Raw genomic sequence first — 11,020 nt, forward strand, 5'->3', positions numbered from 1 at the left:
ACTTAGGCAAGTAACAGCCTCTCTATACCTTGGTTTCCTCACTTGTAAGATGGGGATAATAATAACAACACATATCTTATAGGATCATTGTGATGGTGAAGTGAGTTAACATTCATAATATGTTTAAAACCATCCCTGGCACACAGTGAGTGCTATACCAATTGGTTTTTTTAAATTTTTTTATTTTTATCAGGTTCCCCCTTCCTTCCTTGTTTTCACTACCTTCTCTCTTGCCCCTATGTTGTTTGCCAGTCTATAAGATCTGATTTAGGTCTTGGTTTCCTGATTTGTAAGCAGTGCTTATTGGGGTCACCCTTGTTGTCTGGGGTCCCAGCTCCTAACATTCTCACCATGTCCTTCTCCTTGGGATTGCAGACTCCCCAGGAGCCCTGCTTAGGTAGATCCAATCTAGACAGATGTTTCCAGAATCCCGCTGACATCTTTCTGATTCTATTACTGCCTTTGCCCAAAGACCTCTGCTGCCTCTACCCAGGCCTCCCTCAGGGATCCAGTGCTGTCTTCTCAGCCCAATGTCTTCCTGGCTTCCTCTTTTTCTCTCCTAGACATTGCTACCAGGGCCTCAGCAGGTCCCAAGGCTAAGTCCACCCAAGGGACAATGAAGTCCCTCTGGGTTGGCCTTCATCTCTGGTGAGCCCAAGGTGGGCAAGGACCCAGAGCTTCCTGGTTTTGAGTCCAACATTCCATCTAGATACTTGTCATTGCTAAGTATAAAATTTCTTTCTGGGACCTCATGTTTTTGAAAGGCAGCCAATCTCATTGTTGAATAGCTCTAATGAACAACAATGACAACAATAACAAAAATAGCAGCTATTATTTATTGAGTAATTACTGTATGTCAGGTTACTTTACCTGTATCATCTTTAATTTTTACAACAACCCTGTAAGACAGGTTTTATTATCTCCATTTTACAGATGTGGAAAATGGGACCTAGAGAGGATAAGTGATTTGCCTAAGAGGTGCAGCCAGGAGGTAGACCTGGTTTGCCTAGCAAACCAGTAAGGTTTCAAAGCCAGCGCTCCGCCATGTGTACTGAACTGCTGCAGTGGATTGGATTCTGCCTGTCTCCTCCTTCGCTGGAGGAGGCAAGACACAGTCTGTCTTCCTTCTTCCGCATATTCATCTTTAGTGGACTTGAGAGAGCTCCCAAGTTACTTTTAAGTTTTGTCTTCTTCAGGCTAAATCTCCTCAACTATTTGTTAAATCATATGTCATTGTTTCTGGGCATCTCATCATCTTGGCCTCCCTCTTCTGGACATGCTGTTGGTTAATGTCTTCATGATGTGTCGTACTCTGTATGCCAGACTCAGAGCTTGAGGCATTATGAATCTCTCTTGGTAGTGTACTGCCATGGTTTATGAGCACAGGCTTTGCATTTAGGCTGATCTGGGTTCAAATACTGGCTCTACCCAATTTGCTGGCTGTGTAATTGTGGTAGATCACAATTTTCAAAGATGGCTGACACAACATATCCCATCCCACACGTTCTTCTTGCAAAGTGGTGACATTCTTCCTATCAAGTGATGGGGTCTATTTTCCCTTCCCTTGAACCTGGGAAGACCTTCATGACTGCCATGACCAATGAAAGATGGCAGAAGTGATGCTGTGTGAGGTGAGGTCATAAAAATACCATGCACTTCCATCTTGTTCTCTTTGGAACTTCCCGTTTTGTGAAGAAGCCCAAACTGACCCAAGTGAAAAATCATATGGAGAGGCCAAGTGTAGATGTTTTGGCTGAGAGCCCAGCTGAAGTCCCAGCCTGTAGCTGGTATGAAGTAGGGACAGAAGACTGGGAAGCTGAACTTGCAGTGGGGCAACTTCTGGGGAAGAAGCTGAGAACTGAGCCATAGGTTCCAAATGTGCAGTGAGTTGTGACAATATTCAGACAGCATCCAGTGTGAGTTACACAGTCCAATGTGGGGAGGGCTTTACTCCTTGACCTGCAGGGTACATGTGAGCCAGCAGCATTAAGGCTGGAGGTGAGAAGACAGGAGCTGGTTGTTGGAAGGGTGTGGGCAGGACACAGAAACATTTTACTGTAAGATTATGCAGAGTTGGGATTGACCACTGGGGTGTCCCATAGCAAACCTCAAAAGTGAGAGGGACTTGTGTGAGTATCCTAGGTATTCAAGGTCATTGCTGGCAAAGTTGACAAAGAGCAAGGTGGGGTGCCAGGGAGGATGTCTGGTTAAATCTGAGTGTATGGTGTTTTATTTTACTTGGCTCCCCTGCTTCAGAGGGCAAAGATCTCAGGGTCTGAAAGGTACAGCCAGCTGAAGCAAGTGTCTGGAAAATTCAGGTGGTCATGAACTCTTAAATCTTAAAAAGCCAAACTAACAACCCCCCCTGCAAAAACCCACCACAACAAAACCCCATACTCTGCCCCCACAAATAATATATATGCTTATTTTAGAAAAATTATATAGGAAGCAAAAAGAGCAAAATAAAAATCACCCACAGTCTTACAACCCAGGGGTAACGCGTAGCCTTCCAGAGGGGATACAAAAAATAGAAGCCTACTGTACATACTGTGTGGTAACCTCTTATTACCTTATGATATGCCCTGGACATCTTTCTGTGTTATGAAATGTGCGTCTGCAGTTCTGAACTTTTCAAACTGGGGACATGTAGCAGTGTGCCAGGAGTTCTATGAAAACTGTGATTCATCACTCCAGAGCATCAATTTTACTCAGTGGTAAGTTGCCTAAAATATCATTTTTATATTAAAACAAACCTAGATATATCATGGAGAGTACAAAATTTGCATGAATTTTTAGAAGGTATGAGACTTCAAAGAAATATCCAGCTTGCCTCATTTTCTGGTGCCATCATTTTTAATGGCAGGTAGCCATCAATTTATAGGGCTCAGGTGAACGGGCTGAGAGAGAAGAGAGGGGGAAGAGATGTGACAATTCAGGGGCAATAGGGCACCCAAGGCCCTTCCATGAGGCACAGGGTCTCTTGTCTGATAAGCAGTAAGATGATCTGAAGGGCAATGTGAATGTCTTGATGTCATGGCTTGGCCTTTAGAGCCTGGACCTAAGTGGGTGGCTCAATTCTAAGCTATGCCATCCCTAACCTCTCCCTCCTCGCCTGTGGGCATAGAACAGTTGAGGGCTGAGGTGGCATCTGGGTAGGGACAATGTGGCTGTATCTGACATGGTACTCAGAACGAACCCAGTAACTCCAGATGTGGTCTGAAGTGTGCACAGCTCTGCTATTTCCGTCTCAGCACTGCTATTAATAAGCTCTGTGACCATAGGCAATTTACTTAACTTCTCTTTCCTTCAGATCTGTCATCTATAAGCTAGTGATGAAAGTAGCAGCTCATAGGGTAATTGGGGGCATTAAATGAGTAAAGTACAAAACTTAGAGAGTCATTTGGGACATAGTAAGTGTTCAGTATATGTTAATTATTATTATTATGTAATCTACAATTGCATAAGCTTCTCATGGTAAATGTGTCCCACTCTTGTTTCAGACTGAGCTTGTGGCTAATTAAAACTCTTGGGCCTTTTTCATGGGAATCGTTATCAAGTTTGTATTCTCTGTGTTGTTATTAGTTTTTAGTTGCATGGCTTATTAATGTTCATTTTCTTGATTCTGGTCTATTATTCTAGCATGTGGTAGCTCTCCAATAGCTAAGTTTTCCTTTCCTGACTCAATTGAGTTTCACATTTAATGACATTTATACTTTTATTGTCCCCATTTTACAGATGACAAAATGGAGGGAAGGAAATTACTACTATTTATTGCATCCTTTGTGCCAGACATTGGGATAAGTGCTTTGCATAGGGCATCTAATTTAATCCGCAGGACAAACTAACGAAGTAGGATTTATTATGTCATTTTACAGATGTGAAAACTGCAGCTCAGAGTGGTTAAGAAAATTGCCCAAGTTTATTTGGCTGGCTTAGTATTTTTCCCCTACATCACACCACGCCCTAGTTTTGGGTCATCTGTAAACTTTCATGGTGTGCTTCTGTTCAAGCTATTGAAGTAGGTGTTTTACAGGACAAAGCCAAGGACAGAGACAAATCACTGGAGAACCCCTTCTAGGTAGATCTATGACTCTCATATTAATACTCTTTATAGAGGATCATTCAACCACTGAAATTGGAATCAGATTCTCTATTGGAAACTGAGGTCTAGAGCTTCTTGAGAAATCATAAAGAAACCTCTCTCCATCAAATCTTTGAGGGAAGGACCCCTTTGTCCCAGCTCTTTCCTTGTCTCCTCTCAGCTGGAATCTGGATGCTTATAGAGTCACATGTCCCGAATCAATCCCAGAAAACATTCCTTTTCAAGCTGAGTGTGAGAAGCTTTCAGAGTATCCTGGGAAGAGTCAGCGTCTGCCTGTATTTACTCTTGCTATTGATTAAAGCCGACAGCTGGAGCACCAAGAGCCCAGACTGTAGACACAGGACTGCTTACAAGAGGAGAAAGAATCAATAGCAGTGGCCAGACCCAAGGAAACCCTGCCTCTTCTTTCCCTCCGTCGCCACCCTTGACTTGTCAGAAGAGCAGCCAGGTCAAGAAAAGAGGAGGGGGATCTGTCTACTGCACATTTCTCCCAGGGTGGTCTTTGCCCCATTTTGAATGGAGAGAAGCTGTGGAGTAGGTAGTGGCACGGAGGCTGGGCCAGTGGGTTCCAGGACTATACCCTGCGGCCTGTGGGCTGCAGCATTAACTGCGCTTTTCCTTAGGGCAGGGGTCCCCAACACCCCACCCCCGGTCCGAGGCCCGTTAGGAACTGGGCCACACAGCAGGAGGCGAGCAGCGGTCAAGCGAGCGAAGCTTCATCTGCCGCTCCCCATCGCTCCCCATCGCTCCCCATCGCTCGCGTTACCGCCTGAACTATCCTTACCCCCTACCCCAACCCCGGCCATGGAAAAATTGTCTTCCATGAAACCGGTCCCTGGTGCCAAAAATGTTGGGGACTGCTGTCTTAAGGGATAAGGAAATAGTGGGGACCTGAGCCCTGGGCACTCTGATTAACCCTCTAACCTCCATTGATTAGAGGGTCCTCGAGAAGGAGAGAAGGGGGAGTTGAGAGACGAAATATCTAATACCTGCACATAAAATGATGGCCCCATCTGAGTCGGTGGTTCCCCAAACTCCCCAGGTCTCATCTCTTTGGCTACCCAGTGGCAGGGGTAGTACTGCAGGACACTGGGACCTGGAATAAGCTTGATCTTCTACCTCCCCTGTTTGACTCTTTTGGAAGGAAGACACAGCAACTCTGTGTCTTCTCTTTCTATCCTTCACACAGCTGCTCAAAATCCAGCAAGGTCTCCCATTCCAATTAGAATAAAATCCAAGCTGCTCACCAGGGCTCCCGCAGCCCTGCACGCCCTGGCCTTTGCCTCTCCCTCCAGGCTTACCTCCCACCACCTGCCCCACAGGAGCCTCCATGCTGTGCTTGGAACATGCCAAGCATGCTCCCACCTCAGGGTCTTCACACTTTCTGTTCCCTCCCTCTTATAGTTGCCAGCCTTAGCAAATAAAGATACAGGATGCCCAGTGGACACTGAATTTCAAATAGACAATAAACAATTTTTAATATGAGTGTGCCCTGTGCAATATTTATTTATCTGAATTTCCAATGTAACTGGGCATCCTGTACTTTACCAGGCAACCCTAAGAGCTCTCTGAACGCCAGTCCCTCAGACACTTACTTGGTTCCTCCCCTCACTTCCTCCAGGTCTCTGCTCTTCTCACCAGAGGCCCTGCCTTCCCGTCCCATCTGTAATAGAAGCCTCATCAATCTACTCTGGAATCCTGCTCCATCTCATTCAGAACTCTTACCACTACCTGACATGATGTTGTTCATTTGTTTGTTGGCTTTGTGTCTCCCCTGGCATGTATGGGCTCCAGAAAGGCAGGGATTTACATCTTCACTGTCTCTGGACTCATGGATGCTCAGTAGACATTTGCTCTGTGACCAAATGGCCTCTTGCCATGGCACACCCTTTGTTATATGGCCCCGTTGACCTCTCTGATCTCAGCTCAGGCCACTCCCCTTCGCATGGGAGACCAGCCACACTAGCTTTCCTGTAAGTCCTCAGACATGCCAAACCCATTTTTGCCCAAGGCCTTAGGACTTGCTGCCCAGTGCAACCTCCCACGCTGTCCGTATGGCTGTTCATCCTCTCCTCTTCGGGCTCTGAGAGGGCTTCCCTGACCTCTCCATCCAAAGTAGCCCTCTGACCCTAGACCTTTCACTCATATGGCTTTTATTTCCTTTAAAACTCTTACTGCTCTAGAAAAGCATGTGTTTAATGATTGGTTGGCTTTTTCTTGTTTGTCTCCTGCACATGGGAATGTAAGTTCCGTGGAGACCTTGACCATGCATGGCTCATACAGCACTGTGTCCCCAGCACCTACCCCATGCCTGGCATAGAATGCGAAGTCAATCCATGTTGACTTAGTGAGTGAGGGAGTGATTTGGGGTGGGCAATGAACCCCAGCTTTGCAGGTGTATTGGGAACTGCAGTGGGAGGGGATGACCGGCAGCTGAGGAGGACCAAGCCAGCCCAGGATCCAGCCTGGAGAAGGTTGTTGCGCCCCCGTGACGAAGTGTGCTTAATTAGCAGGGCTGGCTGAGGGTGAGGACGGCTGGAAAGGGCTTCTTAGCTCCTTGCTTCTCTCAGCCTCCCTGGCAGTTAGGAGAGGCCACCTCCTTCCCACTGGAATGTGTCACGCAAGTCAGGAGATTGAGAGTACGGCTCCCCACCCTTGCCACCATGATGGTGATGGCGCGGTGACATTGGAGGCTGCCAAACTATGGGGATGGACCTGAACATCTTCCTGAGCTGTCACAGGAAAGAAACCAGCTTCTCATGTTTTCAGTCACTGAGCTTTGGGGGTTCGTTACCCAAGTGTAACCTCACTAATTAAAACATGGCTGTCTCCACTGTGTCTACTACATAGAAAGTGCTCGATAAGTGTGTTGTTGTGTTCCCTGGTGAGGAGGTCTGTTTATTCCTGCAAACGGAACAGAATTGTATTAACTAACTAAAGGGAAACAGCTATGTACCTTATTTGCCCGGATAGGCTCACGTCCTTCTTAACTCCCTCAGGTCATCAAACTCGTGTGTGTGGGTCCCTCTCCTTGCATGTAGCAGGGGACAAACATGTAAAGTGGTGTGCTTCGAGACACAAGCCAGAAAGTTTCTGAGGGATTCCTCTCTACAGTAACAGATAGGCAGCTACAATGGTCTCCCAGTCTATCCGTGTCACCAATATGATGCCCCGGGAGTAGGTGCCACAGCATGATGGGCTGCACCTAGAAAAGATCCCTTTGATGAATGTCTAAGGACCCTTTGATGGAGATTCTTCGTAGCAGTTTGGTGCTAGATCTTCCTGGATCAACCATCTGCTTTTTTGACGAGCCTCCACTCTCAAACTGGTTTCCTAGCTCCTTTGTATTGAATAGCTCTTGGAATTTCTATAGCCTGAGGCTTAGTTGGACACTCTTAAATAAATTTCTCTTAAGAGTTTTTGCATGAAGTTTGACAACTTTCTTCATGCAGTCTTCATCTCCCCTTACAATGGACCTTGATCTTGCTTTCACTACTACCAATACACACTTAAGCATGGACAAATCCTTTTCTCTGTGGTTCAACCAAGAGAGATTGTGTGTGTGTGTGTGTGTTTGTTTTTTTTTTAAAGAAATTTTACTTTGAAATTAAGTAAACAAGAAAAATGAAAGAACACAGACCTTAAGTTTAGAGAGCATTTGTTTCCTGGTGGGCACAACTTACAGTCTCCCGGTTCATAGATGAATCACTAAACAAGTATTTATGGCACTCCTCTAAGGCCTAGCACTGGACACAGGGGATTCAAAGATAAATAGTGTGGAGGCTTTGGTCTCAAAGAGCTCCTGGTATATGCAAAAAGCAAATGGGAAAATGCTTTAAAATATAATGTGATAAATGCAAAAATGGAGGCACATAGCAGGTGGGATTTTTCAAGAGTTAAGAAGGTCCCAGATCCCTTCCTTTATGAGTTGCTCTCTGAAAAGCCCTGTCCCAAAGTCTCCCTCTTCAGTTTTGGCCACCACATTCTTCTTTATTCAATAAATACATAACTTCATGTGATTTAATTTGCATACCTTTATAAGGCTTTATCTAAACAAATATAATACATCAGAAAAAGATTCCTTGAGTAGGCTATATCTCATTTTTTGACTTGAAAAATATGCCTGCTTCTTTGAGGGAACAACAGGTGAAGAGTAGCCCCTATCCTGTGATATCTGCTTACTTCTGGAAGAATCTGTGCTTTGCCCTCAGGTTCCTCTGGGAGGAACACCGAGTTCTCTTGGTCACTGGTGTTGCCTCCTACTAGCTGTTTCTGGCAGGAGAAGGAAGGAGCCCTGGTCAGTTCCAGAAGGGACACCTCCCCTCTGGCCACCCTACAGAGAGGTCAGAGAACCTCACTGAAAACATCATCTTCATTCTTTGCTCCCTTGATCCAGTTCTGGGCTGAAAGGAGGAACAGAGACATGAAGAACCCTGGCGCTGAGGTGGAGGAAGGTGGGGTGATGCTGCAGAGAAGGTGGCTGCTGCCCTGGAGCTTTCCTGTGCAGGTCCGCGTGGGTTTGTGAGGTACATGGGGCAGGGAAGACGGCACTGTGTTGGCTCCTGGGCCTGTCCACATCTGTCTCTGCTTCTGCCACTTCTTCTGTTTCTGGTGGCTGCCTGAAGAGAGCTATAGATGACCTGGGGGTGGGGAAGGTAGGAACTCTCCAGAATTAGGGGAGATACCTTTACGCCTCAGGTTGGGGTGCTGAACTAGGGTCCCCTAGGAGCACATGCTTAGAATTAACTTTCAATTCCATGTGCGAAAAGAGGATGGAAAAAGAAAGGGCAGGAAGAAAGGGCAGTAAGTTATCCGCTTCTATCCATTTTAGGAAGGACCCTAATAGAGACACCGAAAAGGCTCCTGAGCGCCTCTTACCCCCTTCCCCCTCCCAACTACTGACAAGAGCCCTGGTGGACATATACCCTGAGAAAACCATAATTCTAAAAGAGTCATGTACCACAATGTTCATTGCAGCTCTATTTACAGTAGCCAGGACATGGAAGCAACCTAAGTGTCCATCATCGGATGAATGGATAAAGATGTGGCACATATATACAATGGAATATTACTCAGCCATAAAAAGGAACGAAATTGAACTATTTGTAGTGAGGTGGATGGACCTAGAGTCTGTCATACAGAGTGAAGTAAGTCAGAAAGAGAAAAACAAATATTGTATGGAAAGCAGAGAAGGGCAGAGGGGAGGAGGAGAAAGTTGCTCCCTGGAGGTTTTCATCTGAAGCTGGGTGCTCTCACTGGGGTGCCTGGGTGTCCTTCAGCACCTGAGAATCTACGAGGATTTGATGCCTCCCTGGTACCTAGCTGGTTCTCAGTTTAACCTTGCCCAGAAATAGAGAACAGTCTTAACTATTTTCAATTGAGCAACAGATCATTGAAAACCCAGCCTCACTCTGAGTCTCCTTCTGGAGCGCACATACCTTCAGCAGAACTTCTTCTTGGGACATGTGTGGATTGGCCAGGCCTGGGAGGCCGAGATGGATACCACCACATGGTTTTCTGGCGGCTACACTGGGGTCATCTAGCCAGCTCCCCCGAGAGACGCCTGGCATAAAAATGCTATATTTGTCTTTTCCTACTGTCATTCTATTAATGTTTGTGTCTGACCCCAGAAGCTTTCAAAAACAGCCAGCACCATTCCTCTGATCCTAACTGGGAGAAAAAAGTGCCTTAAAGAGCAAATCACTTCTCTGGTTGCAGGCTTCTGGCTCAGGAGGCTGCGGACTGGGCCTTCCCTGGAGCTTCCCAACACTGTAGCCTCCCCAGGCCAGCTTTCCAGAGCCCTTACATGGGGCTGAGCTCCAGGGAAGGTAATGAGGATTCTGGATAGTGGCTTGTGGAGAAGTTGAATGTTCTGTATTTTTCTCAGTCTTGGAGTGAAGCAGGAGGAATGAGCAGGGGCTGAGCCTCTAGAAATATCCTCTGTGACCTGAAGATGTGCACACACATTGGCATTAGAGAGGGAAAAATAATCTTCGAGCAGAGTCTCATTAAGCCTCCTTGCAAGAGAATTCCCCTGTTGTGGAAAATTGAGATTCTGCATGGTATTTTGAAGTTAATCTGTTAGAACCACATTTATTTTACTTTCAAAATAACTCTTTTTTTTGAGGGAAGGAATGTCTTTAGTCATGTTCCTAATTTTAAGAGGCTCCGCCGAGTCTTTTTCACTGGTTGAATTATAACAAGACCAGTGAGGTCATTGTCAGTGGATTAATTATAGCAAGGCTGGTGAGAAAATTCAACCTCCTTTGATAAACAGACTTTAACTACTTTAAGTGAACAGTTTTCTACAGCAAACGTTGCAACACATGTTGACTCCTATAACAAACATTAATGGTGTCATGATTACAAGTCTTAGGAATTCTTAAATGAGTCAATATCATAGGAAAGTTCTTTGCCTTTTTTCACGAACAGACTTAGATGGAAACTCAACTTTATGATGACAAGATGCCAAAAAAGTATGGATTTAACCTAAATTTTGTATCTGATATGTAAATGTTTTCTAACATTTTTCCCCTATCTAAGCAAAGGCCCATGCCAACTCCAGGTTTTACATCCTCAAGACACTTGTGCCAATAGTTTCTTTATTTAAAGTTTTCTCTTAATGCTGCGTTTTTAAATTAGGTGCCATTTAATCAAAGCTGAATAAAATAATTTGAGGCTTCTTTTATATATATATATATATATGCATATGTATGTATACGTATATTTCCATATCCAGCAGCTATTTGCTGAGCAAGCTACTCTGCGATACAGTGGGGTAGAATTGGAAAAAGCTGGAAGCTTGCCTTAGAAGGAAGAAAAGTAGGGCGGCAGCTTTCTTCAAATTTGATCCTCTCTTGTGTACCACCTGAATATGAAGGACTTCCTCGTGAGGGAACAAACCCTAGAGAACACTGA

Source organism: Monodon monoceros, unplaced genomic scaffold (assembly GCF_005190385.1).
Source record: "Monodon monoceros isolate NGI ecotype Baffin Bay Population unplaced genomic scaffold, NGI_Narwhal_1 Super_Scaffold_18, whole genome shotgun sequence".
NCBI lineage: Eukaryota > Metazoa > Chordata > Mammalia > Artiodactyla > Monodontidae > Monodon > Monodon monoceros.